At 35.7% G+C, this 12,228-nt stretch overlaps 1 long non-coding RNA gene across 2 annotated transcripts; it reads left to right on the forward strand.

The window, feature by feature from the left end:
* The first annotated feature begins 7,274 nt into the window (after nt 1–7,274).
* Nucleotides 7,275–10,754, forward strand: LOC311280040. 2 transcript variants are annotated; one of them, XR_014625619.1, is made up of 7 exons: nt 7,275–7,340; nt 7,429–7,501; nt 7,613–7,659; nt 8,033–8,123; nt 8,216–8,314; nt 8,533–8,656; nt 10,063–10,754. It is a non-coding gene; the product is annotated as an uncharacterized lncRNA (long non-coding RNA). The 2 variants fall into 2 exon arrangements; XR_014625620.1 differs by lacking the exon at nt 7,613–7,659 and having other exon boundaries at nt 7,277–7,340; nt 10,063–10,752.
* Nucleotides 10,755–12,228: the final 1,474 nt, after the last annotated feature.

Raw genomic sequence — 12,228 nt, forward strand, 5'->3', positions numbered from 1 at the left:
CACTCCAGGTCTCAGTCATGACGGAGTATTGCAGTTATCTCAGGAACTCAGATCTTATTCCAAGTCACACTTATTTATATATTGCCAAATGAGTTACTTTAATGATGTCTTTATACCTTTCTGAGGCTTTAAAGTGGTAGTTGCGTAGCTGTCAATGGACGGACAGAAAGCTCTCCGATTTCCTTAAAAAGATCTTCGTTTGTGTTCCGAAGATGAATGAAAGTCTTACAGGTTTGGAACGACATGATGGTGAGTAATTAATGACAGAATCTTATTTTTTTGGGTGAACTATCCCTTTAATTCAGCTGTAAGCAGCTCTACACAATACAAGTGTCATTATTCCGCTCAATTTAGTTCAATATTGTTCTCATCCATTAGTGTCAGTGCAGTCAAATTGATAATATTACTCCATATTAAAGTGCCTCAATTATTGTATTTTAAAGGTTCCTAATTTTGTTTTAGAGTCTCCTACAATAGGTTTACTTGCATCCAAAAAAAAATAATAACTTTAATTTTCAAATAATATACAGTCCACATCACTTCATTTCTCAAAGAGTCTGAAACCGGTTTGTTTGAAGATTCAGTCTCTTTAAACCCCTCCTTACTGAGATCTTCCTCTGCTCTGATTGGTCAGACGGCCCAGTCTGTTGTGATTGGTCGACCGCTTACAGAGCGCATCAAAAACAAAACCCCTATTACCATATCTGAATTTCAGCTCTTCCTCAGCACTTGATAAACAGTGATACGAACAGTAACGGTGGCATAATTTTTTCCTGTCTCAGCTACAACTACAGTGTTTGAGGACGGGGTAAAGTAGACATTGTTGGCAGGAAGACCATAGGCTGGCATTATGCAAATCTGTTACATAGGTTTGTAACAGGAAGTGAGACTGGAATTGCTGACGACTCGTTTCAGAAGTTCAGAATCGATTCTCTCTTTTAGGAGAGAATAACTTTTTATTGTGCATCTTTAATACTTTGTAGACATTTTACATTCACAAACAGCTCTATTGCACACTTTCGATAGGAAAAATTCGAAAAGGCATACTGACTTTAAAGGGGTGGTTGATTATGATTTGACTTTTCTAACTTTAGTTAGTGTGTAATGTTGCTGTTTGAGCATAAACAACATCTGCAAAGTTACGACGCTCAAAGTTCAAAGCAAAGGGAGATATTTGCTTTTAAAGAAATTGCTTTTTAAGGACTACAACAAACGGCTGGTAGAGACTACACGAGCTTCCTCCCGGGTTAGTGACATCACCAACCCTAGAATTTACATAAACCCCGCCCCCGGAACACGATTTATAGATTATCAAGACAGAATATGCTAATCAATGACTAGAAGATAACTACTCATCAGCTACATAAATTCACCAACTAACCATTCAGAAATGTCCTGTTGCTTCTACATGTTGTCACTTCTTCTTGAGTCTCTCCATCATTGTCTGACTCTGGTCTGAACATAAAAGGCTAAAAGTTTTTGACATTTTCAGTGCATGTCTGTGTGAGGTAAAACACCATGAGCTGTTGAAGCTCCGCCCCCTGTGCCGGGAGCAGCAGCTCATTTGCATTTAAAGGGACAGACACAAAAACGGTGCGTTTTTGCTCACCCTCAAAAAGTGACAACTTTAACATGCTATATAAAAATATCTGTGGGGTATTTTGAGCTAAAACTTCACATACACACTCTGGGGACATCAGAGACTTATTTTACATCTTATGAAAAAGGCATTGTACCACCCCTTCAAGTTTTGTGGGGTAATGTGGCACAAAGTGTCCTGAAGAGGCAAGCTTGAATTTACACACATGATTTCAGAAGACCTGGAATATAGTGCATATGGTTGTATACTTTTATCTCTTTTGGAACTCTTATCATACTTTTTTTGGCACATTTCTGTTCTTTTTCAACACTGAATTAACTTCAGCTTAATAATGACACCATTATCTTCTGTAGAGCTGCTTTAAAGTCTAACTGATTTCACTTCATGACTAATTAACTTTGCAACATTCACACTGAATCAACAATTGATATTATTGTCTTTTTACAGCTGTGATTGTATTCGTTTCATAACTGAAGAACGTAACATTAATATTGTTATTTTCTTGTCTATTACTGTAAAGATTTGAAACGATCTAAACATTCTGCTAAACATCTCCTTTAGGTCGTTCACATAAGGTTCGGGAACAGATTAATAAATGAGCAAACTCATCTTTAAGGAGCTTATCTTAAAATCTCCGTAATTAATTATAATTAAGTGTTCAGAATTTCAGGGTTTACCAAGCGTGAATGTGCATGTCTCAGATATAGCTTCATCATCTCACTGTCTGAAGTGTAAACATTTCCCGTAGCGCACAGCCCGCTGCATGCTGGGAAGACATTTCAAAGAGAGACAGACTGAAAGGACGGGGGGACAGAGAGCTAATCTGAGCATTAATACGTCTCAGCAGAAAGAAAGTAATTATGAATCAGCACCTCTTTTACCTGCTCCAGCATCACACTGACCTTCAGTTGAATTCATTGAATTCAGATCGTTCATAGATCTCGGGTTTGCTTTTATGAGATTTGCTTTATAGTCGATATTTATCATGTGCTTTCATCCGAGGCGACTTGTAGTATGCTAATTTGAGGGACCGACCTCTTGGAGCACGCTGAGGTTAAGAGCTTTGTTCAAGGGCAGCCGAGACCGTTATCTCGATTACTCGGGTTTCTGGGTCACCCCGGTTTGTGATTAACATTGCAACCTTTCCTTTGTTAACAAAAAAACAAACAATGCTATCTGCAGGCTGAATAAAGATTTGGACTAAAACTTTTTTTTTTTTTTTTTTTTTGGCAAAGATGCATTATTTTAAAATTTGCATTGTGAAAAAAAAGTGATTTCAAAGCAGAATCAACGCAAGCAACGATCTTCAGAAAGCAATTTATTTTGCAGGAATCTTAATCAGACGCTAAAGTAGTTTTTGGTCTTTATCTTATTGTTTTAGATGATAAAATTGTTATTATTATTACATTTCTGTGCAGCAAAAACATTGGATTTGTGCATGTGAGAAACTTGATTTTTATATTTTCCACATTTGCATAGTGAAAAAAAAAAAGTGCAGTAGAGTAAAAACAGACAAACACTAGCAATGTTTAACTTTCTCCAGAGTGTTGAATTAATAAGTTAGACTAAGTGTTATACAAGGCATTTGCTAATGTAGCCTATGTCATAGGCTAATTTCTTTTTAGGCTATTAAAGATAAAGCATGTAATAGCGTATAGTCCCTAAACGTCAGTCAGATTTGTTTTATCATCTGCAGGTGAAAATCATAAGTCACATTTCTTATTAAAGTAGCAGCACATTACACGAGAACTCATTTTAATCGAAACATGATGCAATTCACCTTTAATCTGTTCAATTAAAACCGTAACGTTATGGATGACGTGCTCGTGAGGGATTCATCCGACTGTCCTTCTCTCCATCGGCGTGTTAATGCAGACACACACACACACACACACTCTAGGACTCACATCATAGCCACTTGATGTGGTAAATGACTCCCTGTAGGCGTTGTGGATTATACGGTTATCACTGCGGTAATCATCGGGTTTAACCTGCGCTTTGTTCTTACACCTTCCCTCAAGAGTCAGCAGATAATCAGCTGTTTCATCCACACCATTTATCCTTCAGCCTGAAGTGCACAATCCGTCACAATACTCATAAAAACGGTGTCCTAATTAAGAGAAGAGGTCAGTGATGTAACGTACTCCTCATACACTCAGAGGAAAAGGTTCCATATAGAAGCTTTAAGGGGTTCCATCATGAGATCATTCCATGGATTTAGTTTGAATTCATTTATTAAATAATTTTGTTTTAATTCATTTTTAAGCTTTAATTTTTTTTTTTTTTTTTTTTTTATGAATTAAAAGGCAGAACGTAAACATACTTTGGGTTCCATCATGAGATGATTTTATGGATTTAGTTTGAATTAATTTATTAAATAATTTTGTTTTAATAAATTTTTAATCTTTAATAAAAAAAAATTATGAACTAGGCAGAACGTAAACATACTTTGGGTTCCATCATGGGATGATTTTATGGATTTAGTTGTAATAAATACATTTTGTTCTAGTTAATTTTAATTATTATTACATTTTATGAATTAAAAAGCTTATAAACATACTTTATCACTAGAAAAAAATGAATATACTAAAAAAACATGAAAAAGGCCCCTCATTAAACATGAAAGTATTATGCCGTCATTAAAGACATTTCTCATTATAGAACCTCTTTTGGCAAAAAGCGTTCTTTAAAATTGAGTCATTAAACAAAACTGAGTTCGATCCACCTTATTTTCCATGACTTCCGTTGTCATTCGCGTCCAGCTTTTTTCAGCTTGTTAAACAGCTTGATATTGCAAACTGGTGTTTCTTACCATATTATTTTAATGTGCTGTCTTAATTATAAACACACTGGTTTGTAGTGCAAACTGTTTTACTATTTACTGGACTTTGTTACTCTTCAAGTTATTTCCCTATGAATCAGAAGTCTTGCACATGCACATTATAAGGTGGATGTAGAACCACGTTCAACTCTTTTCTCCAAGAGTGTAGGACAGGAGACAGTTGTGTAGATATTCAGCAGATTTTATTTTTTGTGTTTTGTTTTATACATTTATAAACATATTAGTATGCGCTCGCTATTATTGCTCATACTCATAGGTTTGTGATGTAAACAAACCACTAAACCTAAGTATTAAACTTCGGCATGCAACTCATCCCGCTACTTCGGACATGGATGATTCCTTAAATCATATGGCTTGTTGAGGAGTAATAATACTTGCAATTTTTCCACCTGCCATATGATAAAACACGTTATAAAATCCATAAACCATAGATTTATAAAGGAGTTCCCATGATGCAACCTGGGGTTAAGTGCCTTATTCAATGGCACAGATCTATTTCATGAGGTTTGAATTAAAATCCTTAACCACTAATAAACTATATAATATCACATTTTTTATGGTTTTTTGAGGTGTCATAGTATGTGTTGAGGTAGTATAATATTATTTTGTCTTGTAAGATTCATTTTTATATGCCCCAAGCAGGTCTATTTTGTGGAATTGTGTTGCAAGACTGATATTCTTTTGATTTGGTGTGATTTATATTTGGAAAAATGCCATTATTGTCCATTGTTTCTTTTCTCAGTTTGTTGGACATTTGAAATCAAATGTCGTTTTCAAGCAGTTGGAGACGTTTTGCCTGGAGACCCACTGGCTTTGGTCATAAAGTAAAGAGTAAACATCTCATCTGGGCCGTATCCTGGGTTTTTGTCATTTATTTAGCAATTTCTATATATATATCTTTTAAAATGCATGTTACAGTGGGTATTAATGAGTTTAGACTTTTAATATTGAAAGCATATTGGATGTAAAACATGAAAGTGGTCCAAATTGAATGCAAAAATCTGATTTGATGTGTGTTTTTGCTGTTTGCTTGCAAAAAGATCCGATCTGTGCAAAAATGCACTATGATATTCTCATGTTCCTGCAATGTAAATATGCTTTTTTTCTCTCACTTATTCATCACTTGGTAAAGTAACAGCAGACCTCTGTTTGATAACTCACTATTTGAGGAATCATTTCTGTCTCTATGGCTGAAGCACAAATAGTTTAGGACAAGTTGCATCTATTGCATAGTTTTAGGGCTTTGTTCAGATCACCCGAACAGCTGTAGCCTTGCCTTTTTATCCACAGGAGGAAACGAGGAGTAACAGAAGGACAGAAAATGCGGTGAAATCTCCAGCCGAGCTCTGCGGCTTTGATGATGTCTCTGTACTCTGAGATGTAGTGGTGCTTCACTTGTCTATAAAGTCGCTGAATCATCTTTATGTTCCAGTGGGGCTGATGCAGCTCCAGCGCTGCGGGATACAGCAGAGGTTATTATAGTTTGATTTATTCTGAGAACTGAGACGCTCTGCATGTACAGCAGCCGAATGTGCCACCAGAAGCATCTAATTAGCCAGAGCTAGCGTAAATTAGCACATACAAACTAACAGGACATTTATTAGAACAATGTTTGTTGGTGTAACAGTGGCTGTTTCAGAGGAGCGAGAGTGGGATCCAGATGCAGCAGACATTTATTAAAACACATAATAAAAGTAAATTCAGGCAAAACTGATAAATACAGACACAGGGCAAGGAAGGCAAACAAAACTGACAACAAGCGCGCACATTAAGTGGTGGGGGGGGGGAAATCGATTCTGTTTAGTATCGTGATATTTTGCGTACGCAAATATATCGATACAGTAGTGAGTGAGTGAGTAAGTGAGTGAGTGAGTGAGTGTGTGAGTGTGTGAGTGTGTGAGTGAGTGAGTGAGTGAGTGAGTGTGTGTGTGAGTGTGTGAGTGTGAATGAGTGAGTGAGTGTGAGTGTGAATGAGTGAGTGAGTGAGTGAGTGTGTGTGTGTGTGTGTGTGTGTGTGTGTGTGTGTGTGTGTGTGTGTGTGTGTGTGAATGAGTGTGTGTTTTTGTTTATATTACATTGTGGGAACCAAATGTCCCCACAAGGATAGTAAAACCTGAGATCACCTCCATTGTGGGGACCAGCCAGCGGTCCCCATGAGGGGAATGCGTAAATAAACATACTAAATTATATTTTTTTGAAAATGTAAAAATGCAGAAAGTTTTCTGTGATGGGTACACTGTAACGGATTTCTGTAATTTGAACAGTATTTTACTGTAATATGTACAGTAAGATACTGTAAAATATGTATACAGTATGTTACTGTAAACAGCAAAGGATTATGGGAAAATATAGGGTCACTACTGTAATTCTTCACTACTGTAAATCAATTTACAGTAGTGAACTTGCCCGCGAAAAATTGACCAATGGCAAGAGGGATTTCTTTTCAAGTGTTTTTTTGAGGGGTGAAGTGGCAGTTAATGCACGGACAAAAGATCATGTAACTCACCAAAAAGGTTAGTATATAATTTCTATTTTATGTAAAACAAACATTTTCAAATGTTTTTACTTATGTTAACAGCAAACTAACATGATGTATCGTTTTGTTTTCGTCTGAATGGTTTTAGTGCCTTTTTTTCCTGACTGTCTTCAGAATGTTTTTTTGGTGCCTTTATTACTGTCTTTTTTCCTGACTGTTGGCCGGGTCGCTGTCACGGTGATAATATTAACTGGTGAGTAAGTTAAGTTCACCTATATTAGCCGAAATATTCTTTAGTTAAAACTATAAAAAATAATGGTTGTGTGTTCCTCTGCCTCTTTAATGCAAGTTAGCTCATCAGGCGGGCGGAGTCGTCGGTAACGTTAACCGAGCAAACAGCGAACTCAACGTGAAATACTGAGGTAAAGTGAGATAGACGAAACCCTTGTTAAAGTGCGGGTTTTAAACAATATTTTCACGTAGGCCTAACGTTATATGATTTATTTTCAGGTTTGTGATCTGGATAATGCCATCTGCAACGATGGAGTGTGTTGGAGCCTTTTCATTGTGATAACATCAACTGGTATGTAACGTTATGGTCAACTTCACCTAAATTAGCCGAAGTAAACTTATTAAACAGAGAAGCATAATAACTTTGGTATGTTCTGTTTCCTCCTTCACAACTTTTTGGCAGATGTACAACGTAAATACTGAGTAAAACTAAGTTAAAGGGATAACGTAGTAAGTTACACCTTAAACAGAAAATTATGTATGTCATCATTTACTCGCCCACAACGTGTTCTAAACCTGCATGAAGTTCTTTCGTCTGAACATAAAATAAGATATTTTGAATAATGTTGGTAAATAGTGGCTGGTCCGCATGGACTTCTATAATAGAAAAAATACTTTGGATGTCAATGGGGACCAGTAACGTTAACTGTTTGGTTGCTCATGTTCTTTAAAATATCTTCTTTTGTAAACAGCACATTAAATAATTTAATGGAAGTTATGAACAAGTTGAGGGTGAGTAAATGGTGAGAGAATTTACAATTTTGAGTAAACGTACCCTTTATCCAACACCATTGTTAATTTCATCTTTTGTTTTATTTTCAAGTTTGTGGTCTGAATTATGTCGTCTGAAATGTCGGAGGTGTATTTTGGAATCTTTTTTGTGATTGCCTTCGTAATGGTGATAACATCTACAGGTGAGTAAGATTACATCAACTAAATTAGCTGAAGTATGCATTAGTTAAGCAGGCAAACATGTTCTTTTCTGTTCTTTATTTTGAATTTGCAGCGGCCATTCCCTCCGGACTGTACATCACTGCTGACACTCTCCACTAATACACAGAACGGGTTGACGTTGGAGGAGGAAGAGGAGAAGGAGGAGGAAAGGGTTAGCAATATACCATTATCAATATAGCAAAGTTTTGCTAACTAATATTTTTAATGTTGTTTAATTGATTAAAAACTATAAACACCATACAACATTATATCTTACCTCATCTTCACCCCACATGTTATTGTTGTTAGTAATAAGTTCTGTTATTGTATTTTAGTTTTTTTTCTGTAAACTATAACACTAAAAGGCTGCTGTGACTTTGTCTGTTTCAGGAGAGTCTGTTCTCAAAGCAAAAACATGGATGCTGACAATGAAGGGCAGAATCATCATCCAGTTACAACTGCTAACAGACGACTCTTCAGCATTAGCTGTCTATTTTGTCGAATGCAGAATCAGGTAAACCAATATATATATATATATATATTTTTTTTTTTACATTACATTTACATGCATGCATTTGGAAGTCACTTTTATCCAAAGCAACTTACATTGTATTAAGTTTAATTTAAATTATCCATTCCCTGGAAATCTAAGCTACAGGAATGTATTGAAAAAGAATGAAGCTTTAATGATTTTAATGTAATGTATTATGGGGTAATACCATCCCTGTAGGTTAGGGGTGGAAATTGGCAAAAATTTGATGATTCGATAGTATTGCGATATTTGGGCCACAATTCAATATTATTGCGCTTCCTAACATTGCGATACAGCAAGTATTGCGATTCGATTCTGCGATATATTGCGATTCATGTCCCCCATATTATTCAAAGACATTACAAAAAATAAGACTGCTCAACTCACTTCAAATGTCACATTAAATCTGTGAACATCTTCTACACATTTACTGGAGGCTAGTGCAAAAACTTTGTCCTTGAACATTCAGGACACAGGACCTTATTACAGAACGTAATTATATGAACGCGTCACCACCGCATTAGCACCAAAAACATGGAGATTTTATTTTAGAGAATAATTACACAACCTATTCGATATACTATAATTCTATAATTAAATAAACTAATCGAATATCCAAAAATTGTGACTCATCCCTGCATGTAATACCTTGTTTTTTTCCCCAAAATCTTCACTTACCTCTCGATTTTCGAAGGGGATTATAAACGTTTCTTCCTTGGTTCGCTTTTATTTAGGCCTATTACATTCACATTCTTTACTGTGGTAAAGTAGAAAAACGTTGTAGGACAGATAGCCTACATTTTTACTTGCACGTCAGATTAATTTCAACACAGTTTTTGCTTGTTATTAGTCATGTACGGCGCGTCAAGTTTATTTGATTTTTAGTTTCGCTCTCTTTGGCAGCGCAATTTCAAACATAGCTTAAATGTCTTGCCCTTGTGGAAGATTAAATTCACTTTTCATACCTTTTACAACAAGTAGAAAACATGAAGATATCAGAAAATAGATCGATGGTCTCTTTCCTCCTCGTGTCATCCCTCTCAAAGCACAGAGCTTTTTTTTTATTTCAATTTTCATAATAACCCCCCAACCACTGCAGGTAGTTGGTCCATTACCACCGCAGTGGTAAAAAAAACTGCCACCGTCACAGCCTTATAACCTTTATTGGAATACTTTGCGCTACTGTATCAATATAATTGCGTGCGCAAAATATCGCGACACTGAACAGAATCGATTTTTCCCCCACCACTACTGTAGGTGGATTCAGAATCAGATGTAGTGCTTTTATTAACGCCAAAGTACATGCAGCATCAAGTTTGAGGGTTAGGGAAAATTCTGCCAACACCGGTCTGAAAAAATTATATATTTTTCCCTGCTTGTGTTTGCAGGTTCATTCTGAGAGTCAACCCTGATGGCACCAAACACCAAAGGCACAGATCAGATGGAAATCTGGAAAGGTCCAAAGAAAAGCATCCTTGTGTTACTAAACCCTAAGTGTTTCTCATCAGAGAGCTTGTCAACTTTGACTGGCAAAATTACTGAAATGTAACAACACAACACTGACTTTGACTGTATTTTATTGTTTTAAGTCCTGTTTTGCTTTTCAGTGTGTGTACGTTTTTGCCATGCTACTGATACAAATGGTCACCAGAAGATTAATTCTATGGACTTTGGAGATGTTGCCTTTTTTTTTCTTCAGCTAGTGGCTCCTAAAGGTCAAGATTTGTAATTTGTACTTCTAAAACAAAATGTTCAACGATTAAAAAGAATATTATAAGGACAAATGTTTGTGAGTTATTGTGATTTTTGGGGGGTGGGGTAAACATAAATTAAAAAAAAGAAAATTTTAATCAAAAAAAAAAAACATACTGTAAATGAAAATACGGTAATAATACTGTAAATGCAAGTACAGTAAATGATACAGTATACTGTAAGTGAAAATACAGTAATAATACTGTAAACATTTTACAGTAACTTACTGGCATCCAGCTGCCAGTAAGTTACTGTAAAATTTACAGCAACCTCTTTACAGTGTAGGTTTAGGGGTAGGGTTAGTGTAAGGGGATAGAATATACAGTTTGTACAGTATAAAAACCATTACGTCTATGGAGAGTCCCCACAAAGATGTGTGCGCCTGTTTGTGTGAGTGAGTGAGTGTGTGTGTGAATGAGTGAGTGAGTGAGTGAGTGAGTGAGTGAGTGTGTGTGTGTGTGTGTGTGTGTGTGTGTGTGTGTGTGTGTGAGTGAGTGAGTGTGTCGTTCGTCTGTTCCAGTGAAACCAGCAGAGACTGAAAGATCTGCACAATAGGGTAAAAAAGAGCTTTCTTGTGATAGTACAGGGTTAGTGAGTGATGCTCCTCATTCCCTGTTATCCTGCACGCCAGACATCAGCATTGTCATCATGTTTACATTGGGAATCCTGAATGCATTATTCATGAGGTTCTCCCTCCTAAACACTTATTCTGTCTATAAGCCCTTTTACAATACCATGTAAAAGTGAGATTTACAGTAAGTTTTTTAAATGTTTTTGAAAGAAGCCTCTTCTGTTCACCAAGGCTGCATTTATTTGATCAAAAATACAGTAAAATTGTGAAATATTATTATAATTTAAAATAACTGTGTTCTATGTGAATATATTATATAATGTCATTTATTCCTGTGGTCAAAGCTGAATTTTCAGCATCATTACTCCAGTCTTCAGTGTCGCATGATCCTTCAGAAATCATTCTAATATGATGATTTGATGCTCAAGAAACATTTATGATTATTATCAATGTTGAAAACAAAATGCTGCTTCATATTTCAATGGAAACATTTAATCATTTAAAGCATTTAATTGAAATAGAAATATTTTGAAACATTATAAATGTCTTTACTGTCATTTTTGATCAATTTAATGCATCCTTGCTGAATAAAAGTATTCATTTATTTAATATAAAAACATCTTCAGAAGTATTCAGAATATCTCAGAGGCTTTTAATTCAGTGGGATTTGCTCTAATTTTTGTCCTCTGAGATCGTGTCTTGTTCTGTTCCTCCTATATGTAGAAGATCAATGAGACTGTCCAAGAGAAGCATCCACAAAGGTTTAACTTTGAAATATAATTTATAATTATGTATTCAAGGGTGCATCTGCAGAAATGTTCGTCTCCTTTGAGGGATTGGACCGACGGCTGGCTCCATGTTTTCCAGGAACACAAGCTGGATCAGCAAACAGTGAGTTCTGGTATGGAGAACATATATTTTTAATCTTATTTGGTGGGTTAATTAGTGGTGTTTGCTAGGGTAAGCACTATTGCTATCACTCAAAAAAAAACAAATAAAACATTGATATATGTATTTGAAATGCATATCAAATTGCATGTGGATAATAGTATTTCTGTAGGGTTGTGTATAGTATATGTATGTATATATGCAAATAAGATGCACATTTTAATAATGCATTGAACACCTGTACTACATTTGCCATACTGTGCAGTATAATGCAGAAAGTGTGAAATTCTGTATCCCATAATTCAATGCAAATTTGATCTTCCATTTCCATTGTGATGAATAA

Source organism: Rutilus rutilus (genome assembly GCF_951802725.1).
Source record: "Rutilus rutilus genome assembly, chromosome: 20".
Lineage (NCBI taxonomy): Eukaryota > Metazoa > Chordata > Actinopteri > Cypriniformes > Leuciscidae > Rutilus > Rutilus rutilus.